We start from the raw sequence: 25067 nt of genomic DNA, 5'->3' as shown, positions 1-25067 counted from the left end.
GCAGCTAGGGATCGTACCAAGGCAGCGGTAACTACAACAACGGGCCAGGGAGGCATTACCAACAGAGAACTCTGCCAGAAGAGTGCCGTGTAGGAAGTTAGTGCCAAGTCTGCCGTAACGGTGTTCTGAGAACTATAATTACCACTACAAACTTGGCTTAGGTAAGTGCTCTGTTTTCCCCTTTGTTGAAATAAATACATTGCTGACTATGTTTTTCGCATTGAGCCAGAACTTTGCTATCCGTGGTCATACTGTAACAGCGACTTGCTCTGTTTTTTCGTTCTGTCGGATCACTTTTCCCTATCATTTAGAGTAATTGTGTGTGCACAAATGGGTTTGCCGCGTGTCGATTGATTGTAGCAGATCCTGGATTTCAGGTTCTTGCAGCGGCTGATGTCTGAGCTCCTTTTTGCGTTTGCGCATTTTGGTGTTAGATAAGAAATGCATGTTTCCTCATGGTGCCAAGGTTCCCGGCTCCATTGATTTGTGTCCAGACTCGAGAGTGTGTCACCGCATTTATATGAAGGGGTTGCGGCGATTCTTGGTTTTAGGCATGTAATACCGTTCACCATCGATTTGTTATGTGACAGCCTTTTTTTTATCTCAAACCAAGGTAAGCTATTAGGTTTTCCGTGGCTTGGGCAGTTGTGCATAATATGTATCCAATTTGTGTTGCTGACTATCCTGTCGACCTGCTGGCTACCTGGACAATTAAGATGTGATCTCAGCTGGAGCAGCCTATCCCTTTTTTATTTCTTCACCGCCCGTCATCCAAGTCCACTATCATGGTTCTAGGGGCTTTGGGACTGAAGGTGATTTGAACTTGTAGCTGTGAGGTTGTCAGTACGAGTGTAGCTATCTGATCTATACAATATGTGGGTTTCTGAAGGAGTGAATTGCAAAAAGCATTAACATTGAAGGCTAGGGTTACAGAACCACGCTTCAGTTTTGTGTCAGAAACCACTAATTCCAAGACTAACTTTTTGCAAAAAACACTAGTCACCCGGTTGCAACTTCACAGACATCTGTCTTGTGCCGGTTTCAAAGTTACATTCTGCCGTCTCTAGCAACGGTTTTACGATACAAGCTTCTCCAATGCACACAAATACGTACTCCCTCCGTTCCAAATTAGTTGACTTGAATTTGTCTAAATACGGATGTATCGATACTTGTTTAGTGTCCAGATACATCCGTGTCTAGATAAATATGGGTCAAGTAATTTGGAACGGAGGGAGTATTTTCTTGCAGGCGGGAAACTAACTACAGAAGCTCACTTCTTGCCACGCCCCTTGTCGGGCTTCTTCGTCCTCTTGGATTTCTTCTTGCCCTTCTGCTTCTGCGCCGCCTTTGTTGAAGTCGAGGCAGCTTCTCCCGTGTCAGCTCGTTCATCATCTGGGCGAGTGTTCGATATACTCGCTGTGGGCACCTTCATGATGCTGAAGCCCGGGAATTTCCCCTTCCCCTTGCAACAGCCATCCTTACTTTTGTGATTCGCGAAACAATCATCCATGACATGCCTTGTACCATACACAAGGCGGATGACCTGCTCCAGTGCCTTCTTAGAACCTTGCCACTTTGAGAATAGATCATCCACGGCGTTTTTCGCCGTCCTGTGAATTTTCACGTGCAAGTGCTAAGGTCAATTTTCACAAGACATGTTTTACACTAGACTAGAAGGTACTGTACTACCTCTGTTCCAAAATAACTGAAGTTCTAGGATTGTCCTAAGTCAAACTTCATAAACTTTGACAATGTCTATGTAAAAATATATCAACATCTACAAAACCAAATTTACTTCTTTAGATTCATTAAGAAATCTATTTTCATATTGTACATATTCGCTATCGTAGATCCTTGCGGATTTTTCTACAGACTTGCTCAAGCTTTAAAATGTTAATAATATCCTAGAACTGCAATTGCAATACAGCATATTATGAAATTTAGATAGAGCTGGCCCTAAATTAACCCTTTCTTACCTGTCAGAAAGTTTTTCAAACTCACTGCAGATGTGCTTGATCTCTTCCAGATTGTGTTCATCAATCTGTTTATCAATCACTGCTAGAACGCCTGATTGCTCCAGCCATGGAAGGGCATCTCTAAGAAATTGAATAACAACCCTTGAGTCTTTCTGCAGAAATTAGCTTTTAGAATTAGTTGGCAGCTGCCGATAATGGGACAAACTGGAGAATAACAATACAAGCAATATTTATAACATGTGAAACTCACATGGCCTTCCTCGTCGAGTCGAAAAGTCTCAAACTTCTTCCAGAGAGTCTCAAACATATCATTTGATGAATCTGTCTGTCTCGAACTCTCTATCGTTAATACCTCTACAGGCACAGGATTTCCAAACTTGGTACCATCAGATTTTTCTGGCAATGGAGTCTCTTGCTTTACAGAATTTGGTTCTTCAAGACACAGAAGTGCCATTATCTTCGGAACATCATGCAAATCCTCCTTGCTAATCATATAAGCATTCAAATTTTGACAGATTGCTGGGCCTTTGGGTGAACCAATAAATACCATATGATCCCCGATTGTGGCAAGTGCATCAGCAAGCACTCTTGTGAAGTCGCTCCGTGTGCGAGGCCTCATTTTCAAAGCATCTTCAATCTTCTTAGAGAACTCCAAAGGTAAATCCTTGAAGACTTCATTCCTCACAAGGATACGTGTGACCTCATAGCAATTCCCTAGAGAAAGAGTGATGATCAGAGGATAAAGTGTAACAACTAGTCTCAGGAAAACTGCTGTGTATGAAGTACTAGAAGGACATGAAGTCTTGTGCACCCATTCCTGGAGCATATGTTTGGTCGTCAAGATAGTCATAATTGTGTCATATATGAAACGGCCTGATGACTTTGTCCAATGATCTAGATCAGAATCTGGGCTCGACTTAGATACCAGGCAGCTTTCAATGTAAGCCTTGCTGGTACGGCACTCCAGCATATTGACCAACAGAGATTTCGTGCAGCATATAAATTCATTCTGTACCAAGTATGATGAAGCCAAGAAACCAAGGCACTCCATAAGGCTCACATAGCATATTGGGGATATGTAGTCTAATTCATCCTTCCAGTTTACACTGAAGGTAAACTCAAGAGCAAGCTTAAAGTTCAAGATCAAGGAGGATCTATCACAACCACTGTCAAGAAATCTCTTCAAAAATCAGAAAAAATCTGCCCACTCAGAATTATTGCCCAGGTACTGTAGTAGTCTTGAAAGTAGCACTTCATCCAATTGTGCTGCATGAAGCAGAAGCATGGTCGTTCTCCCAAGATGCCCATGAGTCAAATTTTTATTTGCTGGGCGAAGATTTGCACTAAGAGAATCAGCAATCAACCCATATGCAGCTGGTGAGTCAAGTAGATGCAAGAGGCTCCCCTTTGTCCCATATCTCCACACAAGAAAAACTAACTCAAAGAAGCGACGCTCACAGAGAACAAAAAAGCTTCTTAACTTCATGGAACCTTTTGGCATACTGAACTGTGGTTCTTCCAGAAGCTTTCCTATCTCATGCATGATAAGGATAGTTCTCAACAGGGTATATGAAGATGTCGGCTTTGGAGAAATTTGAACAATCGACTCCAACTTCTTAAGTACACTGAAACCAACAGAAGACAGTTCATTCATCCAGAAACACTGAGCACATGAATGACACTGAGGGGCACCCAATAAACATCTGTTGCCGTCTTGCGGCAATGAATTCCTGTCAGCATTGGAAAGCCAACTTGCATTCATGTTCAGCACAACATATCTGTCAACTTCACCATCTTTTCTCAATCCAAAGTACTTGGCGCAAAGATCTTCATACACAAAAGCATAATCATTTAATTCTGGACCATCAGTGTGGCGAAGATGAGATAGTACTTTGATTATGATCGACTTCCAGTGATTCCAGGCATAAAACAGAGTTTAGGGTGACATCTGGTTAGAGGCCAGTATATCATTGCAGCTATTTTCATCTTCAGATCCTGGCCCTAATTCTATCTTGTATCCAGAGGCTCGAGACTGAAGATGAACATCAAGGATTGAACGGGAAGCAACAAGTTCAACTAGTAAGTTTGCACATTTTCTGCCCTCAAGCAAAGTGCAATTCAAACTGGAAAGAGACTTATTCACATCTGACAATGCATCAGCTTCGACGCAAACAAAGCAGTAGAAGCACTCAGAGACCTTTTTTGCCATCTCTTTGGCTTTTGCAAGCAACTTTGCCTTCTCTGCATAACTTTTGGGAGGCCACCCTCTACTATTTGAAGACCACAAGGATTCCACAATGATATGGAGGAGTAGAAGGCGTGTTGCATCCTCAAACAAATCTGCCTTCTCGAGGATGTCTACCTCCAGTAATACATCTCCCTTATGCTTTGCTATTCCTGCAGCTTCTAGGAAATTACCCATTTCCATCTCTAAACTCAACAGTTCATCAACAAGATTTCTAGAATTTAGGAACGTCCGTACGTGATCCATAGAGCTGAATGCTTTAACAAAGGGCATCATATGCTTTATGTCAGCATGCTCAAAATAATGTTGAGCGCAATTATCCAGATACTTCGTTCTAATTGCAGAAACCTCCAAGGATTTTGAATTCTCAAGTGAATGTTCCTCCTCTAACTGTTGCAGAAACTGCAAGCCCAGATTGTATAATTGTTTTCCTTTCGAGCACATGGAGAAACACTTGGTGTAACATTTAGCTTTCAAGAACATTTCAGCCGCCTCCGACCAGCATTCAGCCTTAGCAAAACAGTCACCAGCTTCCTCAAGTCTAGAAGTACCACACTTTTGCATATAGACCATACCTATGTCAATGCAAGGAGCACAATGTTTAGTCAGACAGAGCTTCGTGGAGTGTAAGGTAAAATTACCCATATGAAAGCTAAAAAATAGCATGTCTGCAATTTATATAGGGATATCATTTCGAAAAAAATGATTTGAAATTTGATGACATTTACTTATATAGCAACTCTTTAACAGCACCTATTCATTTGTAAAACGTTAAGGAATGATGAAATCTCAAAGTACGGATATAGCTTGAGAATTATGGAGAGTTGGCAGACCTGCTTTTTTGTAGTCACCTAATTTGATATAGCAAGTAGCAGCTTTCTCATGCATGCCTATGGACTCGTAAATTTCTGATGCTGTTTGCAATGAAGCCTTGCCCAACTCCAAATTTGTTGAAATGACACGGTCAGCGGTAGCTACAAGTCCGGAAGCTCTTGCCTACTTCTCTCTGTATGCATCACCAGCCTTTTCGAAACACATAGTAGCCATCTCGAATTGCCCCTCATTGAACAACTACAGAAGGAAAAGAGAGAGAACTTGTGACATGGAATAACAATGGTAAAAGAGAAGCACAGAAGAAGTGTAAGTAGGTATGCGCCATGACCCACCTAAGACCTAACAAAGAATTTGTGTGCATAGAACAATCGTGAGAAAAAAACATGAATTTCACAGGATTAAAAACACACAAAAAACCACTGAGTAGGGCAAAATAATGCATAGCATGATAAACTAAAATTGCTTTCCAGACCAAACAAGTAAAGATCACCAACCTTGATTCCCCGTAGCCTCCAATCATCACTGCTGCTCCCTGTCTGCATTGCCTGAATGAGGGAAGAATCAAGTAATCTAACTTCTACAAGACACAACTTTTTCCAGTAGTCAAACATTGGTCGACAGTAATCATCTGTATTTTCACACATCCACAGTCTTTGCCTAGTGCGTGTGATTGCAACATATAATTGCTTCAGCTCTGAACAGAGAAGATAATGCTTGCTTGTGTCAAAACCCGGATGAGAAATCTCCTCAGAGTGTGCTATGATATCTTTATCCTCCATGTAGCCATAGAGAACTCTCCATTTGTTTCTTAAAGGCGACAAACCAAAGAAGTTGTACAACAGCACATCCTATAAAATATCTTTGAAGTAAGTATATTTGACATTTTGAAACAACGTGTTTTACAGTTAAAATATTTTGCAAAATAAATAAAGATGAAACTGAATTTATAGGCCCATACCTGAAACTCAAGGCCCTTACATTCAACAATAGTCAAAACAAGAGCTTGTTTACCAACAATATCAATAATTTGTTTTTTGGTAGCATCATCACGAACTAATATGACTTGCTCAGCACCAAACCCATGCAGGTTACCATGTTTACTTTTGCTTTCTCCAAAAATAGTCATAATTGCATTCTCATCGTTATCAGACTCCAGCAGCACAGGAGCTTCTCCATGTACAAGTCCAGTCTCTGGATTAAGCTTGTCAACACTTGACGGGAAAAAGAAGTAAAGAAGGCTCATGATACTTTGTGCCATACGGAGGATGCCAGAGTGTGTGCGGAAATTCTGAGATAGTTGGAACATATCTGAGAGATGTACTCTTTTCCGATGTTTAAGTCCTTCATTAGACGCTTCAGTTTCTGGGAGGAATGCAGTATAAAAAAGTGAACGGATATCTTCAAACCTGAAATCAATACCCCTTGCTATAGTCTGTGCAGTGTCACCAGCAAAAAGGAAGCCTTCCTTGATGTTCACACAGACATACTTAATAAGTGCTATTTGTGTCATGGTGAGATCCTGCACCTCATCTATGTAAACAAAATCCACCATATCTCCATTGTAGCCCTCGGATACAAGACTGCTGTGAAGACTATTGACGAAATCTGACAAATCAAACTCCCTGGCAGTGCATTTCATACTCTCATATTCAAGGAATATATCATAAATTCTATCTCTCTTCTCATTGTTCAAAGATGAAAATCTTTTGTCTGCGAGCATCACATAATCTTGTCTTCCCAGTTTGCCAGTATAAGGCCTGCTTGCTTGATACGCGCCCTTTATATGAGAAATTATTTCAGTGAAGACAGTAGACGCAGCAAATTTCTTTGTCAGGTCTGCATTAAAACGAGGCCAGTAGAAGGTAACAAATTTTTCATAGGTAACTTCCTTCAATTCAATAAAAGTTTGCACTGCACGAGATCTTGAATGGCCTCTCTCAAAGCTAGACTTCATTTCACCATAAAACGCATCGAAAAAAGATGTCTGGCATGTTCCATCAAGCATCATCAAAAACTTGTGATATGTTATAGTAAGAGGATAGTGCCCGTGAGGTAGATCACAAAAACTGTCAGGAATTTCTGTAAACTCTTCCAGGTCATCCATGATGTCATGCATGTGAAGAATGCTAGGCTGGTCAGAGACATCACTGGTGCCAAATCTATAAAGGGTTGAAATAAATTGGAATTAATACAAGAATTATTGTTGGTACAAATCATAAAAGAAGCAAAGCGAGTATCTTCTAAGAAATCAATGAACCAGCTTGCGATGTACTCCCTCTGTAAAGAAATACTCCCTCCGTTCCAAAATAGATGACTCAACTTTGTACTAACTTTGTACTAAAGTTAGTACAAAGTCGAGTCATCTATTTTGGAACGGAGGGAGTATAACAGTGTTTAGGTCACTAATTTAGTGATCTAAACGCTCTTATATTTCTTTACAGAGGGAGTATAATTTCACAAAAGAGAACCAAGCGTGGCTCAGTTGGCTAGTCATGTGAGTGGCTGAGTGCACGCCCAGCCCAGCCGCATTCAAGTCCTGGCCTGCAAAGTAGTGCTCATGATTTGTCTAACCCTTTTATAAAAAGCTACTGGCACAGTCCCCATATGTGTACTTTCTTTTTCTAATTCCCAAAAATCACATCTTAAAGAGAAAATGCACCTCATATGGATGAAATATCAACCCTTCATAAGGGTATGCAAAGGGCCTAAAGAATATGAGGTTAGAGAAAGAAGTACAGTGAAAAAAAACTGAGCCAACCCGTGCACACATTGCTGTCCACTTTAAATAGTTATATGAAAATCATTTCCAAAATGGTGTAGACATATGTAATACTTTTAAATAGGGGTCCAATTCAACAGACTTGCCTTTTAAGTCTGCAGATGTGATCTTTTATGGCTGAACATAGCTTTGGGCTTACAGTGATAAATACTTGTCTCACAGAACTTTCTCCTCCATTCTTTGGTGGCATAATATTACTGTCATCTACCCCAGATAAATCAGCTCCATCCAAATTTAGACCTTGGGATGCAATCAATGACTGTTGCTCTTTTTGAATCAGTTTCATTGTCAATATAGTGGTTTTTCCAGTGCCTGACCTCCCAAGTATAAAACTAGTGAGCGGGAATTGGATTATCACCTACTCTTCATCAGTCAGTTCAAAGGGGATGTTGATTTCGGACCCATCAGTAGCTGTCAGCAAATGCTTTGCCATTCCAGATGATAAAGAGTAGAATTTCATCAGCAAGAAGCTTTCACTGACTTTTGAGTTCTCCAAGGCATATGATGTATCGACGAGATCATGCTCTTCATGAGCATCAACTTTGCAATCCTTGTTATAGCGGACAACATCATGCACAATATTCCAAACCATAGGAACCTCCATTTTCCTGTTATCCACAACAAAAAGGAGGGCAAAAATTAGAAGAATGTCTTCAGGCAGTTCATTTGTATGCATAACCTATGTACAAACAGTTCATCTCTGTAAGTATCAGAGGTATAAAATATCTAAGGAACTAGATTAACAATAAAAAAACTCATACCCCTGTGTCTGCACTCTCCTGCAAAGATCCAGGTAATCATCCGTGTACAAGGAGAACAAATTCTCGAGACGTTGAACAGTTCTTGCAACATTTTTCTGTGACAGTAGGTCCCAAATTCTTATTATCTGGGAATACATTCTTTCGGTTTTCTCCACGTCAATACTCCAAACAAGATACAAGTCCCAGACCTTGTATACTTTTACAAGATGAGAAACACCAGGCATATCAAGGTTCTTAACTGTTGTCCTCCAACCATCTCCAAGTTTGATAAGCTTTTGGAGTACTTCCTTCCTGAGCTGTGGTGATTTTAGTTTGGTGAAAGACTTTCTAAACTCGTCGCTAAGAATGACCTGTTGAATATATGAATACAAAAAATGGAACGTGAGAAAGAGTGTATACGAGAAAATGAACAGTGTGTACTTCCAAGAAAACTAGAGGTTCAAGTAGCACATGTCCTGAAAACCTTATTTACAAACCTCTCACGATCCAATTACAGAGCAAACAGCCTAGCAGAGACAAGTGAACCACATACATGATTCCAAAAAGTAAAAACAGATCTATTTGTGAACACAAACAAAATCACACTATAAATGAAGTGTATATTCAGTAAACCCTAACTACCTGACAACAAGCATGAGTCTCATAAGACAAATGCACATACATGTGGCTTGCATTCTGGGTAATTTAAGTGCAGCGATATATTAGAAAACAAGAAAGTAGTTCAAAGCCAAACTGGCTGAAACCATGGTACTTACCTTCCATCTGGTATTGCTGAAAACCGCTGAATCAGCACTAAGAAGATCCTCAAGTTCATCAAGCTCTTGTTTTACTTGCAAAACCAACTTACAGATGGTTGCGTCATTAGTGGCACTGAAAATACATTTACGTCTCTCCGCATCAGCAACAAGGTCTGTCCATTCGGTCCCACTTTTATAAAGTGTATGAGCATTCCCAACAATCCAAAGACAGTGCCTGTATGAATAAAGCATACATCAGATAATTTATATCACCAGTCTGACATACTTTGAACAGCAACAAAACAAGGGACCGCAAAAAAATTGATGCACACCTTGCTCTAGTAAGAGCAACATTTGTTCTTTGGTTATCAGCAAGAAATCCAACAACTCCTCTCCCGTTGGATCTAACAGTTGATAGTATTATTATATCATCCTCTTCTCCTTGAAAACCATCAATGGACATCACCCGCACATGAAATCCATCACATGTATCATATTTTTTGCCAAGTCAGCTTTTAATTGCATCAACTTGAGCATTATATGGAGAGACCACGCCGACGCTGAGCCCTTGGTCTGTCCTTTTCCAAGCTGCAGAGAAAACTCAAGTGGTATGCTTACTGATCTTTAGGCACATTTGGACAAGGCAACTGAAAGAATTTTCTTCAGCAAATTTAAGTTGATTCTGTATCACCAAATCATTGACATATCATTGCTTTTCAATTACAAAGTCCCAAGATAGGGTATAATGTTTTATCTTTCATGTCATCTACCTAATGTTCTCTTTTTTCTAAATAAAAATGTAACACTGTCTACAAACAGGGGCAGTAGAATAGAAATTTCATAGAGCCGGATTGATGCAATTAACCATATCATGACATACACATGGAAAACTGGACTCTCGAATGTACACTATTGTAGTAAATACCTTTCTACAATTGGAGGTTATGCACTATGCAATACAAGAATGGCAGACCACATAAGCTTCTAAAGATCTCATGTTATATTAGCCAAGTAGTGTGATAAAAAATAACTAGAAAGGATATTAAGGTTAAAGAAAGGATAGAGTTCAGCTTAGACATACATTTGAAGATGGTATGGATTAGGTGCAAAACAACAGCAACTTCAACCATGTTTCTGCGACTGTTTCCCGTGCCCTCTTTGTCTTCCCTTCCATCGGTGAGATTTATAAACGTGTAGCTTCCAAAAGGGAGGCATGTGTAATCCTTATTATAACTAGGAGACAGGACGTCGAAACCATCTAAAATCTTCCTCTCATAAAACTGAGCATTTGGAAATAAGCTGGTACAAGGATTCATGCGATACTGTATATTCAGCAAATGTTTGTCAAATTTGAGCATAACCAATCTCCCAAATAAACTTGTCGCAAAACCAGCTTCTTTGCATACCTAGAGATAAACAATGAAAAGTAAGATTTAAGAATATAAAAAACAGATCAATAACAATGCAGCATAAAAGAAAGATATGGCCGTTACATTTTTTTGGAAGAAAAAAAATAGCATTTCAGTATCAAAAGTTTATCTTGTTAGTAAATGCACCAATGACTAAGAAATGAACTCAGACGGTATAAAGAGGGTTAGGCAAAACCTTACTTTGCTTTTAACCATTGCACTCAGCTGACAGTTATCTCCTACCAAAACAACATGTTTTAACCAATGCAGACGTAGCGGGATCACCAATTCACACTCCCGCACTTGAGCAGCCTCATCAACAATCAATACATCGAGGGGTGCAATCTCCATGTGATGCAACTGATAAGAGCTAGAGGTAGTACAGAAAAGAAGTGTTGCATTGCATATGCAGTAGTTCTGCACCCAGCTTTTGTCTACTCCAGTGGGTAAATTAAGTGAGTGTAGCAGATCTTTAAGCAATTTGAGGCATGTAGACCTTGCTCCATCCAGTTCCTTCTCAATAGAAGATATAGGCTGTGTACAAACAGAGTTTTCAGCTGACAGACAACCAAGGCCCCTTTTCAAGCCCTCGTCAGTCAAGTCTACGTCGCACAGAAGGGCGCCAAAATTTTCCAGCATATGAAGCAGTGTAGATATATTTATGATGCTATCACAAGAAAAGCACCTTCCAGGAAGGTGAACCCACAAATTCATTATGCATCTTTTCAGAGCTATTGCTGTAGCGTCAAATTGCTTCTTTATGAAGTCAAGAAAGCACACTGGATCAGTTTTGCCATCATCCTCAAGAAGCATATCATACCGTGAAGCAGAGTCTTCAAAAAAGGATATCATTGAAGCTATTCTGCTGTTCCATCCAGACAACGATGAAAAGCATTCCACAAGTTCGTCGACACGAAAATCCAAGAAAACCTCCTGAAGATCCTTGGTGATGTCCATGTTAGACCTGCTTCCAAATAACAAGATATCTCCAAGAGAAGTAGGTAGACCAATGTTGTCAGTGTGCTGATTGAAATCCTTCAAGTTTTGAAGGAAACGAGTGCAAACTCCAACAACAGCAACATTTGTGGGAGCACAAGCAAGAGTTCTGCATTTCAAACACGCCAAGACCCACAGTAAAGCGCTAACCGTCTTGGTTTTTCCAGTGCCTGGTGGACCCCATATAAGCTTCATGAGGTTCACATGCCCACATTGTACAGCTGAGATGACAGATTCAATAGCATCCACTTGTGATTGATTAAGCATAACCGACAGCAATTGCTCTGTGAAAGAAGCCAAAGAGCCCCCATCCTGCTTAACACACATACCGCAAATATCCTCACCCTGCAACAGAGCAGGCAAAGAGGAGCTCAAAAGGTTAGGTCCCATACTAATTTATACTGGTAATGAAAATGGCAAGTAAAACTAAAACACGAGTATGCATGTCATATTACCAGATTTGTGGGGGCTAAGAGCGACTTGATTATTGTGAAATTGCCATTCATGTGTGCATCGAAGGTAGGTGCTTTCCATATACGTATGTTTGTGGTGATATTATTGAGAAATATTGCATGTTTGAGTTTGTTCAAGTCTTCTTCCAAATCAATATTCTTTTCAACTTTGACTCTGAAGCCCTTCTGGTATTCATCATCCATTGAAACCTCAGTAACCATTGCCAAGCAATATGTGACACCATGGCGGTTTAAGTCCTCTGCAGCTTCAGGTTTTATGCTAGACAAAATAAAGATGTCACCATTCCTGGCAGAATAAGCCCCAGTAGAGAAACCAGCATCATTGTCCCAAAAGTCCACATCCATGAAGTATGATCCCGACTTTCCTGCTACCTCCATGGAAAGTATTTTGGACGAGGGTGCTTGACTGATGAGTTCAAGGCATGAGCACAGATCTGACCTTGTTTCTTCAATCAGAGGCACACGGTACGATGCGAGATAGTGATCAAGTGACTTGAAGTTGCAGGGAATAGTCTCAACCTAAAAACAAAAGAGGCCATTTCCAAAAGAAATATGATTATAGCTAGCAAAAGATGGTTCTCCAACAGTTCCTTGAGCACACAAATGGCATGTAAACAGAAGAGCTATATGGTCAATTTCATCTACTGCAAGAACAAGCAGTGATCAATACAGGGCTTAAGCTGCTCATATCACAGGGACTCAACAGTTCCTTGAAACTTATTAGAGACAGTTCACAAATGGTGGTCACATGATAGGCATAGCAAATTGGTGTGTTATCGTTTTCAACAGCAATGGGCACCTCCATTCAGCAACAATGTAACATAAGAAAAAATGCATAACATTTTTTAGAATGATGTACAGTAGTTAGCCCGAATCAGTCAGAAATACTAGCAGCAACAGGCAACAGCAACCTGCAATTTCCTGAAATCCAACAATTACGTACGTTGCCATCAGACGACAGTCCAGAAATGGCACTCAGCACATGCTAATTAATTGCAGTTCCAGTTCCATGACACGTGGACAGAAACCCCCTCTAAACCCTAGCGCACGGATCACACACACCACAATCTGGAGCATCCAACGGCTGGCCCAGCTTCGATTACACACAAAAAGGCAGCGCACTAAACGCTATTAATAAAAAAAACACCAGATTTAAACCCAGCTTGTCCGGAGTCCGTGCCAGACACACACAGATTCGGGCGACAAAAGGGTCGAGCCCGCACAAATCATCATCATCCGGAGGCGGAGCGAGGGAGGGATGAATGGATGGCGCACGGAGAGCACCACGTGCAAGGCACGTACCTTCCCCCTGTAGAGGTCGTCGTCGTTGATCTCCTGGAGCGACCAGGAGAGCACCACGTCCTCCAAATCCGTCTCCCCCATGGCTTCCCCCCTCGGCCTCGCGCGTCGTCCTAGCCGCTCACGCGCGAGCACCGGAGCAGGCAGGCGGCATTTGGGAGGAGAGGGAGGAGGAATGGAAGCAAGGGGGGTTGGTTTGTGGCCTTCGAGGAGGGAGGGGTCGCTTGTGGTCAGTCAATGCGGAAAAGCAGAGCAGATGAGCGATCAATGGGATGGCAGGGGAGGGGAGGGGGATCAGACGATCAGTATGGTACTGCGCAGAAATCTTTTGCTTGTGGGAGAGGGAGAGGGAGGAGGCTAGCAGGATGCTTTTTGGGGTGGTGTCTTGGGAATCGGGCCCTTTTTCACGGGGCGGGTAAAAAGAGGAGGGTGGCAGCCAGCCGCGGTGAACAGTGCCAGAGCTAGCACGGGGAGCTCCGGCCGAGGTGCTACGGCTACAGTAAAATGCGATGGTAAAAAGTACTGCTAGTAGGGTAGACCGTCTCTCCTCTCTTGTGTTTGGTCGCAGACAGTCCTTGTGTCTCTCTCGCTGCCAACGTGTTCTTTTTTTTAAAACACCTATTCATATATTAATTAATTAAAGAAGGCTGCTACAAATCAACCGCATGATTTCTATAGGAAATCATCCGCCTAGCCAGCCGTCTGATCTGCACGCCAGTGGCCGTTCGATCACAACAAGTCAGCAGCGCCACATACTTCAAACGCAGCACCGTGGACATCTCGTGAAGCTCCAGTGCAGCCCCGTGAATCTCCATTGCATAACGGTCACACCTTCCACAGCCCCGGTGGTGCTCCATTGCAACCCCGACGAAGTTCCAATGCAGTGCCGGCGGTGCGGCAAAAACTCCAAGGCAGCCCGGCGAAGCTTCATTGCACGACGGAGTTGCAACGTGTTAGACTTCGTATTGTAGCCCTACTGTGTAAACCATATCTTATTGGTATTGGACTTGTATGTCATCATTATATATATATATATATGTGATAGGCCACCCCTTTGAGGGTCGAGCCAGTTCTCCCAAAACCTACGTTTTACATGGTATCGAGTCTAACCTAGGTCCTCCACCCCACCCGCTGTCGCCGCCGCCGCCGCGCCAAAAACCCTAAACCCTAGGGCCGCCGCCATGACTGCTTCCGCTTCGGGCGCCGCCAGCTCCGGGTCCATCCCCGCGTCGCTTGCCGCCCTCCTCAACCTCCCACCTCACCCCCTGGCTCTGTCGGTGCCTCAGTTCTTCGGCACCACCGCTGTGGGCTCCATGTTCTCAGCTCCAATCCCGCCGCCGTCGCCTGCAACCTCCGCCGGCACGACGGCGATCCTACCCGCGACGCCACCCGCGGCCTCTTCCTCATCACTTGCCGTCCTCCCGGCGGCCTCGGGGGAGGTTCCGCCCGCGGTGCCACCCGCGGCCACGCTCGCGACTCTGCCTGCGGCCATGATCCCGCCCCTGCCCGCGGCGCCACCCGCGGCATCGGTCGCGGCCGTGGATCCTATCGCGGCTCCGCCGCCAATCGTCCCTGCTGCTGGCGCTATCACGTCCACCGGGCCGTTCCACTTCGACAACTTGATCGCCATCCGCCTCACGCCGGACAACTACTTGTTCTGGCGCGCCAAGGTCCTACCGCTGCTACGCAGCCGGTCTCTCCTAGGGTTTGTTGATGGTTCGCTACCGTGTCCTCCGCAGGTCATCCCTACCGTCCACGGCCCGCCCATCAACCCGGAACACCGTATGTGGGTGCAGCAGGACCAGGCGATCCTCTCTGCCATCCAGGGTTCCCTCGGCGACGGGGTCGTTGGCCTTTGTCTCTTCGCTGCCACCTCCATGGACGCCTGGACGACCCTGGAGCACGCCTTTGCCCAGGTCTCTACCTCCAGCTCGATGGCCCTTCGCAGCGAGCTCGCCGACATCAAGAAGCTGGACTCCTCCGCTACGACTTACTTCAACAAGATGAAGGTGCTGGCGGACACGCTCACCTCTATTGGTCGGCCGCTTAGCGACGAGGAGTTCGCCGGCTTCGTCATCAAAGGCCTCGACGCCGACTACGACAATCTCGCCGAGGCCGTTCACAACGCCAAGCCAGCGATGCCTCCTCACGAGCTCTACTCACGCCTCCTCTTCACCGAGCAACGCGTCGAGGCTCGTCGCTCCTCCGCCACCATCACCGCCCAGCCGGCGGCCTTCTGGGCCTCTCGCGGCCAGCGCCCCCCTGCCCCGTCACCTGGCAAGGCAGCCCCGCCCCCTGCATCGACCCTGGGTGGGGGCCCTAACACTAGGGTGGTGTGCCAGCTATGTGGTCGTGAACGCCATGTCGCCTCCAAGTGTCACCGCCGCTTTCAGAGGAGCTTCCTTGGCATCGGCAACGACGGCAAGGGCAACGAGCGCCAGTTTGCCATGGCAGACTTTGGTCCTCCCGCTGCCGCCCCGGCTGCCCACATCGCTGCCGCCCCGGCTGCCCACATCGCCGCCAAGGGCAAGGACCCACGCGTCGAGCAGGATACACACCATCCTACCCTGTTGATCCAGCCTGGTACATGGACACCGGCGCCACGGATCACATGACGAACGAGCTTAACAAACTCTCCACCTACCAGCCCTACTACGGGCACGATCAGGTTCACACCGCCAATGGTGTAGGTATGCCCATCTCTCATATTGGCCAAGCATATCTTTTAACTAGTCATCCCTCTAGGCAGCTCCATCTTCGTAATGTTTTACGGGTTCCCTCGGTGACTCGTAATCTTTTATCTGTCCCTAAGCTTACCCTTGATAATCATGTCCTCTGTGACCCTTTTAATCTTTTTGTTAAGGATCGAGCAACCCGGGATGTTCTGCTTAGTGGCCGGTTGAGCCAAGGCTTGTACCGTTTGGAGGATCCATCCGCCCCGTGCGTCTTCAGCGGTGTTCGTGTGTCGCCTTCCCAGTGGCACTCTCGCTTTGGTCACCCCGCCACACCCATCGTTCGCCACATAATCCACCGTCATGAGCTGCCATTAGTGTCTAGCAATAAAGAGATGTCCGTGTGTGATGCCTGTCAGCAATGCAAGAGTCATCAACTACCTTTTGTTTCATCTACTAGAGAAGTAAAGGACCCTCTTGAAATTGTGTTTTCTGATGTGTGGGGTCCGGCACAAACATCTGTTAGTGGTCACAACTATTATGTCAGTTTTGTTGATGCCTATAGTCGCTTCACTTGGCTTTATCTTCTTAAGCGCAAATCTGATGTGTTTGATATATTCATACAGTTTCAATTGCATGTTGAACGTCTACTCAAGCATAAAATTATCCATGTTCAATCAGATTGGGGGGGCGAATATCGCAACCTCAACACTTTCTTTAATAAGCTTGGGATCTCTCATCGTTTATCATGCCCGCATACACATCAGCAGAATGGCGCTGTTGAGCGCAAACATCGCCATATAGTTGAGACCGGCCTCACACTTCTTGCTCATGCTTCTGTACCCTTTCGTTTTTTGAGTGATGCTTTTGCTACCGCGTGTTTTCTCATTAACAGATTACCTACGCGTGTTCTTAATATGAAAACTCCTATTGAGCTTCTCTTAGGTGAAACTCCTGACTATACCTTTTTTAAGGTGTTCGGGTGTGCCTGCTAGCCTCATCTTCGTCCTTATAATGATCGCAAACTTGAGTTTCGCTCCAAAAAGTGTGTGTTCTTAGGGTATAGTTCTCTCCATAAAGGCTACAAGTGTCTCCATGTCCCAACCAATCAAGTCTACATATCTCGGGATGTTGTTTTTGATGAGACTGTCTTCCCCTTTTCTGTCATGCCTCAGTCATCCAGCACAGCACCATCTATGCATTCATTTCCTCTTATGCCTGGCCAATTTGAAGATGTTGGATATTCGCCTGTGTTGTTACCTAATCATGGTGCAGGAACTAGACGTGGAGCTCGCCTGGAACTCCTCCCCGACGGACCCGCTACGTCGCATGTGGTGCACGTCGATCGGCCGGTGCATGCACCACCTCCCACTCTCGACTCCGCACCGGGCGCTCCGTCTCAAACCGCGCCTGGGCCGGAGCCCATGCTGGCTACTTCGATCGGGCCAGAGCCTGCGACGGCCTCCTCTGAGCAGTCTCCGTTGCCGCCTCCTCGCCCGGACTCCCCTCCATCGTCACCCTCGCCATCCGCGCGGGCGTCCCTGGTGCCTACTTCGCCTAGGTCTGTAGTGGCCCACACGCCGCCGGGGCCTACGTCGCCTGGTCCGCCGTCGCCCGGCCCGCCGTCACCCGGTCCTTCTTCGCCGGAGTCCCCTGGACCGGCCTCACCTGCTCCGGACATCCCGCCGGCCCCGGTGTTTGCTCCTCGGCGGCGTCCACACACTCGCAGCCGCAGTGGCATTGTTTGTCCCAAGGAGCGCACCGATGGCACGGTCACCTATCTTGCTGCTTGCCTGGCTCATGCTGTGGATGATCCAACCGCCGAACCACGCAGTTATCAAGCCGCTATGAGTATTCCACACTGGAGGGCTGCTATGGAACAAGAATATCATGCTCTTATGAAGAATAAGACCTGGACACTTGTTCCTCCTCCGTCTCGCGTCAACATCATTGATTCGAAGTGGGTGTTCAAGGTGAAGAAACATGCAGATGGTTCCATTGAGCGCTACAAAGCGCGCCTCGTGGCTAAGGGCTTTAAACAGCGTCAGGGCCTGGACTATGAGGATACATTCAGCCCAGTTGTCAAACCTACCACTATTCGACTTCTTCTGTCTCTGGCAGTTTCTCGCGGATGGTCTCTCCGCCAGCTTGATGTGCAGAACGCTTTTCTTCATGGATTGCTTGAAGAAGAGGTTTACATGTTGGGGAACGTAGCAGAAATTCAAAAAATTTCCTACGTGTCACCAAGATCAATCTAGGAGATGCTAGCAACGAGAGGGGAGGAGTGCATCTACATACCCTTGTAGATCGCGAGCGGAAGCGTTCAAGAGAACGGGGTTGATGGAGTCGTACTCGTCGTGATCCAAATCACCGATGATCCTAGCGCCGAACGGACGGCACCTCCGCGTTCAACACACGTACGGAGCGGGGACGTCTCCTCCTTCTTGATCCAGCAAGGGGGGAGGAGAAGTTGATGGAGATCCAGCAGCACGACGACGTGGTGGTGGAAGTAGCGGGATCCCGGCAGGGCTTCGCCAAGCGCAAGCGGGGAGGAAGAGGTGTCACGGGAGGGAGGGAGGCGCCAGGGCTTGGGGTGCTGCTCCCATGCGCCTCCCCACTATATATAGGGGTGGAGGGGGCTGGTTTCTTGCCCTCCAAGTCCATTGGGGCGTTGGCAAAGGTGGGGGAAAGAAATCCCATCATTTCCCTTCCCCACCGATTGTTATCCCCCTTTTTTAGGGATCTTGATCTTATCCCTTCGGGATATGATCTTATTCCTTCTAAGGTGGGATCTTGGTGCGCCTTGACCAGGGGTGTGGGGCCTTGCCCCCACTACCCACGTTCATGTGGGTCCCCCCATGCAGGTGGGCCCCACTTCGGAACCTTCTAGAACCTTCCCGGTACAATACCGAAAAATCCCGAACATTTTCCGGTGGCCAAAATAGGACTTCCCATATATAAATCTTTACCTCCGGACCATTCCGGAACTCCTCGTGATGTCTGGCATCTCATCCAGGACTCGGAACAACTTTCGGTTAACCGCATACTAATATCTCTACAACTCTAGCGTCACCGAACCTTAAGTGTGTAGACCCTACGGGTTCGGGAGACATGTAGACATGACCGAGACGACTCTCCAGTCAATAACCAACAGCGGGATCTGGATACCCATGTTGGCTCCCACATGTTCCACGATGATCTCATCGGATGAACCACGATGTTGAGGATTCAATCAATCCCGTATACAATTCCCTTTGTCAATCGGTACGTTACTTGCCCGAGATTCGATCGCCGGTATCCCAATACCTTGTTCAATCTCGTTACCGGCAAGTCACTTTACTCGTACCGTAATGCATGATCCCGTGACCAAACACTTGGTCACATTGAGCTCATTATGATGATGCATTACCGAGTGGGCCCAGAGATACCTCTCCGTCATACGGAGTGACAAATCCCAATCTCGATTCGTGCCAACCCAACAGACACTTTCGGAGATACCTGTAGTGCACCTTTATAGCCACCCAGTTACGTTGTGACGTTTGGTACACCCAAAGCATTCCTACGGTATCCGGGAGTTGCATAATCTCATGGTCTAAGGAAACGATACTTGACATTAGAAAAGCTCTTAGCAAACGAACTACACGATCTTGTGCTATGCTTAGGATTGGGTCTTGTCCATCACATCATTCTCCTAATGATGTGATCCCGTTATCAATGACATCCAATGTCCATGGTCAGGAAACCATAACCATCTATTGATCAACGAGCTAGTCAACTAGAGGCTTACTAGGGACCTGTTGTGGTCTATGTATTCACACATGTATTACGGTTTCCAGTTAATACAATTATAGCATGAACAAAGACATTTATCATGAACAAGGAAATGCAATAATAACCATTTTATTATTGCCTCTAGGGCATATTTCCAACAGTCTCCCACTTGCACTAGAGTCAATAATCTAGTTCACATCACCATGTGATTAACACTCAAAGTTTACTAGAGTCAATAATCTAGTCCACATCACCATGTGATTAACACTCAATGAGTTCTAGGGTTTGATCATGTTATGCTTACGAGAGAGGTTTTAGTCAACGGGTCTGCAACATTCAGATCTGTGTGTGCTTTACAAATCTCTATGTCATCTTGTAGATGTAGCTACCACGCGCTACTTGGAGCTATTCCAAATAACTGCTCTACTATACGAATCCGGTTTACTACTCAGAGTCATCCGGATTAGTGTCAAAGTTTGCATCGACGTAACCCTTTACGACGAACTCTTTTACCACCTCCATAATCGAGAAAATTCCTTAGTCCACTAGATACTAAGGATAAGTTCGACCGCTGTCATGTGATCCATTCCCGGATCACTATTGTACCCCTTGACTAACTCATGGCAAGGCACACTTCAGGTGCGGTACACAGCATAGCATACTGTAGAGCCTACGTCTAAAGCATAGGGGACGACCTTCGTCCTTTCTCTCTCTTCTGCCGTGGTCAGGTCTTGAGTCTTACTCAATACTCACACCTTGTAACACAGCCAAGAACTCCTTCTTTGCTGATCTATTTTGAACTCCTTCAAAATCTTGTCACGGTATGTATTCATTTGAAAGTACTATTAAGCGTTTTTGATCTATCCTTATAGATCTTGATGCTCAATGTTCAAGTAGCTTAATCCAGGTTTTCCATTAAAAACACTTTTCAAATAACCCTGGATGCTTTCCAGAAATTCTACATCATTTCTGATCAACAATATGTTAACAACATATACTCATCAAAAATTCTATAGTGCTCCCACTCACTTCTTTGGAAATACAAGTTTCTCATGAACCTTGTATAAACCCAAAATCTTTGATCATCTCATCAAAGCGTTCATTCCAACTCCGAGATGCTTACTCCAATCCTTAGAAGGATTGCTGGAGCTTTGCATACTTGTTAGCATCTTTCAGGATTGACAAAACCTTCTGGTTGTATCACATACAACCTTTCCTCAAGAAAATCGTCGAGGAAACAATGTTTTGACATCCTATCTGCAAGATTTCATAAATAATGCAGTAACTGCTAATATAATTCTAACAGACTCTTAGCATCGCTACGAGTGAGAAAGTCTCATCGCAGTCAACTCCTTGAACTTGCCGGAAAACATCTTAACGACAAGTCGAGCTTTCTTAATGGTGACACTTACCATCATTGTCTGTCTTCCCTTTAAAATCCATCTGTACCCAACAGCCTTACGACCATCAAGTAGTTCTTTCAAAGTCTATACTTTGTTTTCATACATGGATCCTCTCGGATTTTATGGCCTCAAGCCATTCGTCGGAATCCGGGCCCACCATCGCTTCTCCATAGCTCGTAGGTTCATTGTTGTCTAGCAACATGACTTCCAAGACAGGATTACGTACCACTCTGAAGTAGTACGCATCCTTGTCGTCCTATGAGGTTTGGTAGTGACTTGATCTGAAGTTTCATGATCACTATCATAAGCTTCCACTTCAATTGGTGTAGGTGCCACAGGAACAACTTCCTGTGCCCTGCTACACATTAGTTGAAGTGACGGTTCAATGACCTCATCAAGTCTCCACCATCCTCCCACTCAATTCTTTCGAGAGAAACTTTTCCTCGAGAAAGGACCCGTTTCTAGAAACAATCACTTTTGCTTCCAGATCTGAAATAGGAGGTATACCCAACTGTTTTGGGTATTCTATGAAGATGCATTTATCCGCTTTGGGTTCGAGCTTATCAGCCTGAAACTTTTTCACATAAGCGTCGCAGCCCCAAACTTTTAAGAAACGACGACTTAGGTTTCTCTAAACCATAGTTCATACGGTGTCGCCTCAACGGAATTGCGTGGTGCCCTATTTAAAGTGAATGCGGTTGTCTCTAATGCCTAACCCATAAACGATAGTGTAATTCGATAAGAGACATCATGGTATGCACCATATCCAATAGGGTGCAGTTATGATGTTCGGACACACCATCACAATATGGTGTTCCAGGCGGTATTAGTCGTGAAACAATTTCCACAATTTCTTAATTGTGTGCCAAACTCGTAACTCAGATATTCATCTCTATGATCTCACAGACATTTTATCCTCTTGTCGCGACGATCTTCAACTTCACTCTGAAATTACTTGAACCTTTCAATAATTCAGACTTGTGTTTCATCAAGTAAATATTCTCAGCATCTACTCAAATCATCTGTGAAGTAAGAACATAACGATATCCACCGTGTGCCTCAGCACTCATTGGACTGCACACATCAAATGTATTACTTCCAACAAGTTGCTCTCTTGTTCCATCTTACTGAAAACGAGGCCTTTCAGTCATCTTGCCCATGTGGTATGATTTGCATGTCTCAAGTGATTCAAAATCAAGTGAGTCCAAATGATCCATCTGCATGGACTTTCTTCATGCATATATACTAATAGACATGGTTCGCATGTCTCAATCTTTTCAAAAACGAGTGAGTCCAAAGATCCATCAACATGGAGCTTCTTCATGCGTTTTATACCAATATGACTCAAGTGGCAGTGCCACAAGTATGTGGTACTATCATTACTATCTTATATCTTTTGGCATGAACATGTGTATCACTACGATCGAGATTCAATAAACCATTCATTTTAGGTGCAAGACCATTGAAGGTATTATTCAAATAGACAGAGTAACCATTATTCTCCTTTAATGAATAACCGTATTGCGATAAACATAATCCAATCATGTCTATGCTCAACGCAAACACCAAATAACAATTATTCAGGTTTAACCCCAATCTCGATGGTAGAGGGAGCATGCGATGCTTGATCACATCAACCTTGGAAACACTTCCAACACATATCGTCATCTCACCTTTAGCTAGTCTCCGTTTATTCCGCAGCTTTTATTTCGAGTTACTAACACTTAGCAACCGAACCGGTATCTAATACCCTGGTGCTACTAGGAGTACTAGTAAAGTACACATTAATATAATGTATATCCAATATACTTCTGTCGACCTTGCCAGCCTTCTCATCTACGAAGTATCTAGGGTAGTTCTGCTTCAGTGACCGTTCCCCTCATTTCAGAAGCACTTAGTCTCGGGTTTGGGTTCAACCTTGGGTTTCTTCACTAGAGCAGCAACTGATTTGCCGTTTCATGAAGTATCCCTTCTTGCCCTTGCCCTTCTAGAAACTAGTGGTTTTACTAACCATCAACAATTGATGCTCCTACTTGATTTCTACTTTCGCGGTGTCAAACATCGCGAGTTGCTCAAGGATCATCATGTCTATCCCTGATATGTTATAGTTCATCACGAAGCTCTAATAGCTTGGTGGCAGTGACTATGGAGAACCATCACTATCTCATCTGGAAGATTAACTCCCACTCGATTCAAGTGATTGTAGTACTCAGACAATCTGAGCACATGCTCAACGATTGAGCTTTTCTCCCTTAGTTTGCAGGCTTAAGAAACTTGTCAGAGGTCTCATACCTCTTGACGTGGGCACTAGTCTGAAATCCCAATTTCAGTCTTTGGAACATCTCATATGTTCTGCGACGTTTCAAAACCGTCTTTGGTGCCACAATTTTAAACCGTTAGCATCACGCACTGAACTATCACGTAGTCATCAAAACGTGTATGTCAGATGTTTCGCAACATCTACAGACGACGCTCGAGGTTCAGCACACCGAGCGGTGCATTAAGGACATAAGCCTTCTGTGCAGCAATGAGGACAATCCTCAGTTTACGGACCCAGTCCGCATAATTGCTACTATCAACTTTCAACTAAATTTTCTCTAGGAACATATCTTAGTAGAACTAAAGCGTAAGCTACGACATTATTTGCAAAGACCTTTTGACTATGTTCATGATAATTAAGTTCATCTGATTATTTAATGAACTCCCACTTAGATAGACATCCCTCTAGTCATCTAAGTGATACATGATCCGAATCGACTAGGCCGTGTCCGATCATCACGTGAGACGGACTAGTCATCATCGGTGAACATCTCCATGTTGATCGTATCTACTATACGACTCATGTTCGACCTTTCGGTCTCTTGTGTTCCGAGGCCATGTCTGTACATGCTAGGCTCGTCAAGTCAACCTAAGTGTTTTGCTTGTGTTCCGAGGCCATGTCTGTACATGCTAGGCTCGTCAACACCCGTTGTATGCGAACGTTAGAATCTATCACACCCGATCATCACGTGGTGCTTCGAAACAACGAACCTTCGCAACGGTGCACAGTTAGGGGGAACACATCTCTTGAAATTTTAGTGAGGGATCATCTTATTTATGCTACCGTCGTTCTAAGCAAATAAGATGTAAACATGACAAACATCACATGCAAATCATAAAGTGACATGATATGGCCAATATCATCTTGCGCCTTTGATCTCCATCTTCGAGGCGCGGCATGATCACCTTCGTCACCGGCATGACACCATGATCTCCATCATCATGATCTCCATCATCGTGTCTTCATGAAGTTGTCTCGCCAACTATTACTTCTACTACTATGGCTAACGGTTAGCAATAAAGTAAAGTAATTACATGGCGTTTTCATTGACACGCAGGTCATACAATAAATTAAGACAACTCCTATGGCTCCTGCCGGTTGTCATACTCATCGACATGCAAGTCGTGATTCCTATTACAAGAACATGATCAATCTCATACATCACATATATCATTCATCACATCCTTTTGGCCATATCACATCACATAGCATACCCTGCAAAAACAAGTTAGACGTCCTCTAATTGTTGTTGCATGTTTTACGTGGCTGCTATGGGTTTCTAGCAAGAACGTTTCTTACCTACGCAAAAGCCACAACGGTGATATGCCAATTGCTATTTACCCTTCATAAGGACCCTTTTCATCGAATCCGATCCGACTAAAGTGGGAGAGA

The 25067-nt window shown here is 44.4% G+C and overlaps 1 pseudogene; it reads right to left on the bottom strand.

The window, feature by feature from the left end:
* Nucleotides 1-896: 896 nt before the first annotated feature.
* Nucleotides 897-13878, bottom strand: LOC123122095 (uncharacterized; annotated as a pseudogene).
* Between the last annotated feature and the right edge of the window lie 11189 nt (nt 13879-25067).

The sequence above is a fragment of the Triticum aestivum genome, chromosome 5D (assembly GCF_018294505.1).
Source record: "Triticum aestivum cultivar Chinese Spring chromosome 5D, IWGSC CS RefSeq v2.1, whole genome shotgun sequence".
Lineage (NCBI taxonomy): Eukaryota > Viridiplantae > Streptophyta > Magnoliopsida > Poales > Poaceae > Triticum > Triticum aestivum.
The sequence above is the reverse complement of the archived record's forward strand: the minus strand, read 5'-3'. Positions and strand labels throughout refer to the sequence as shown.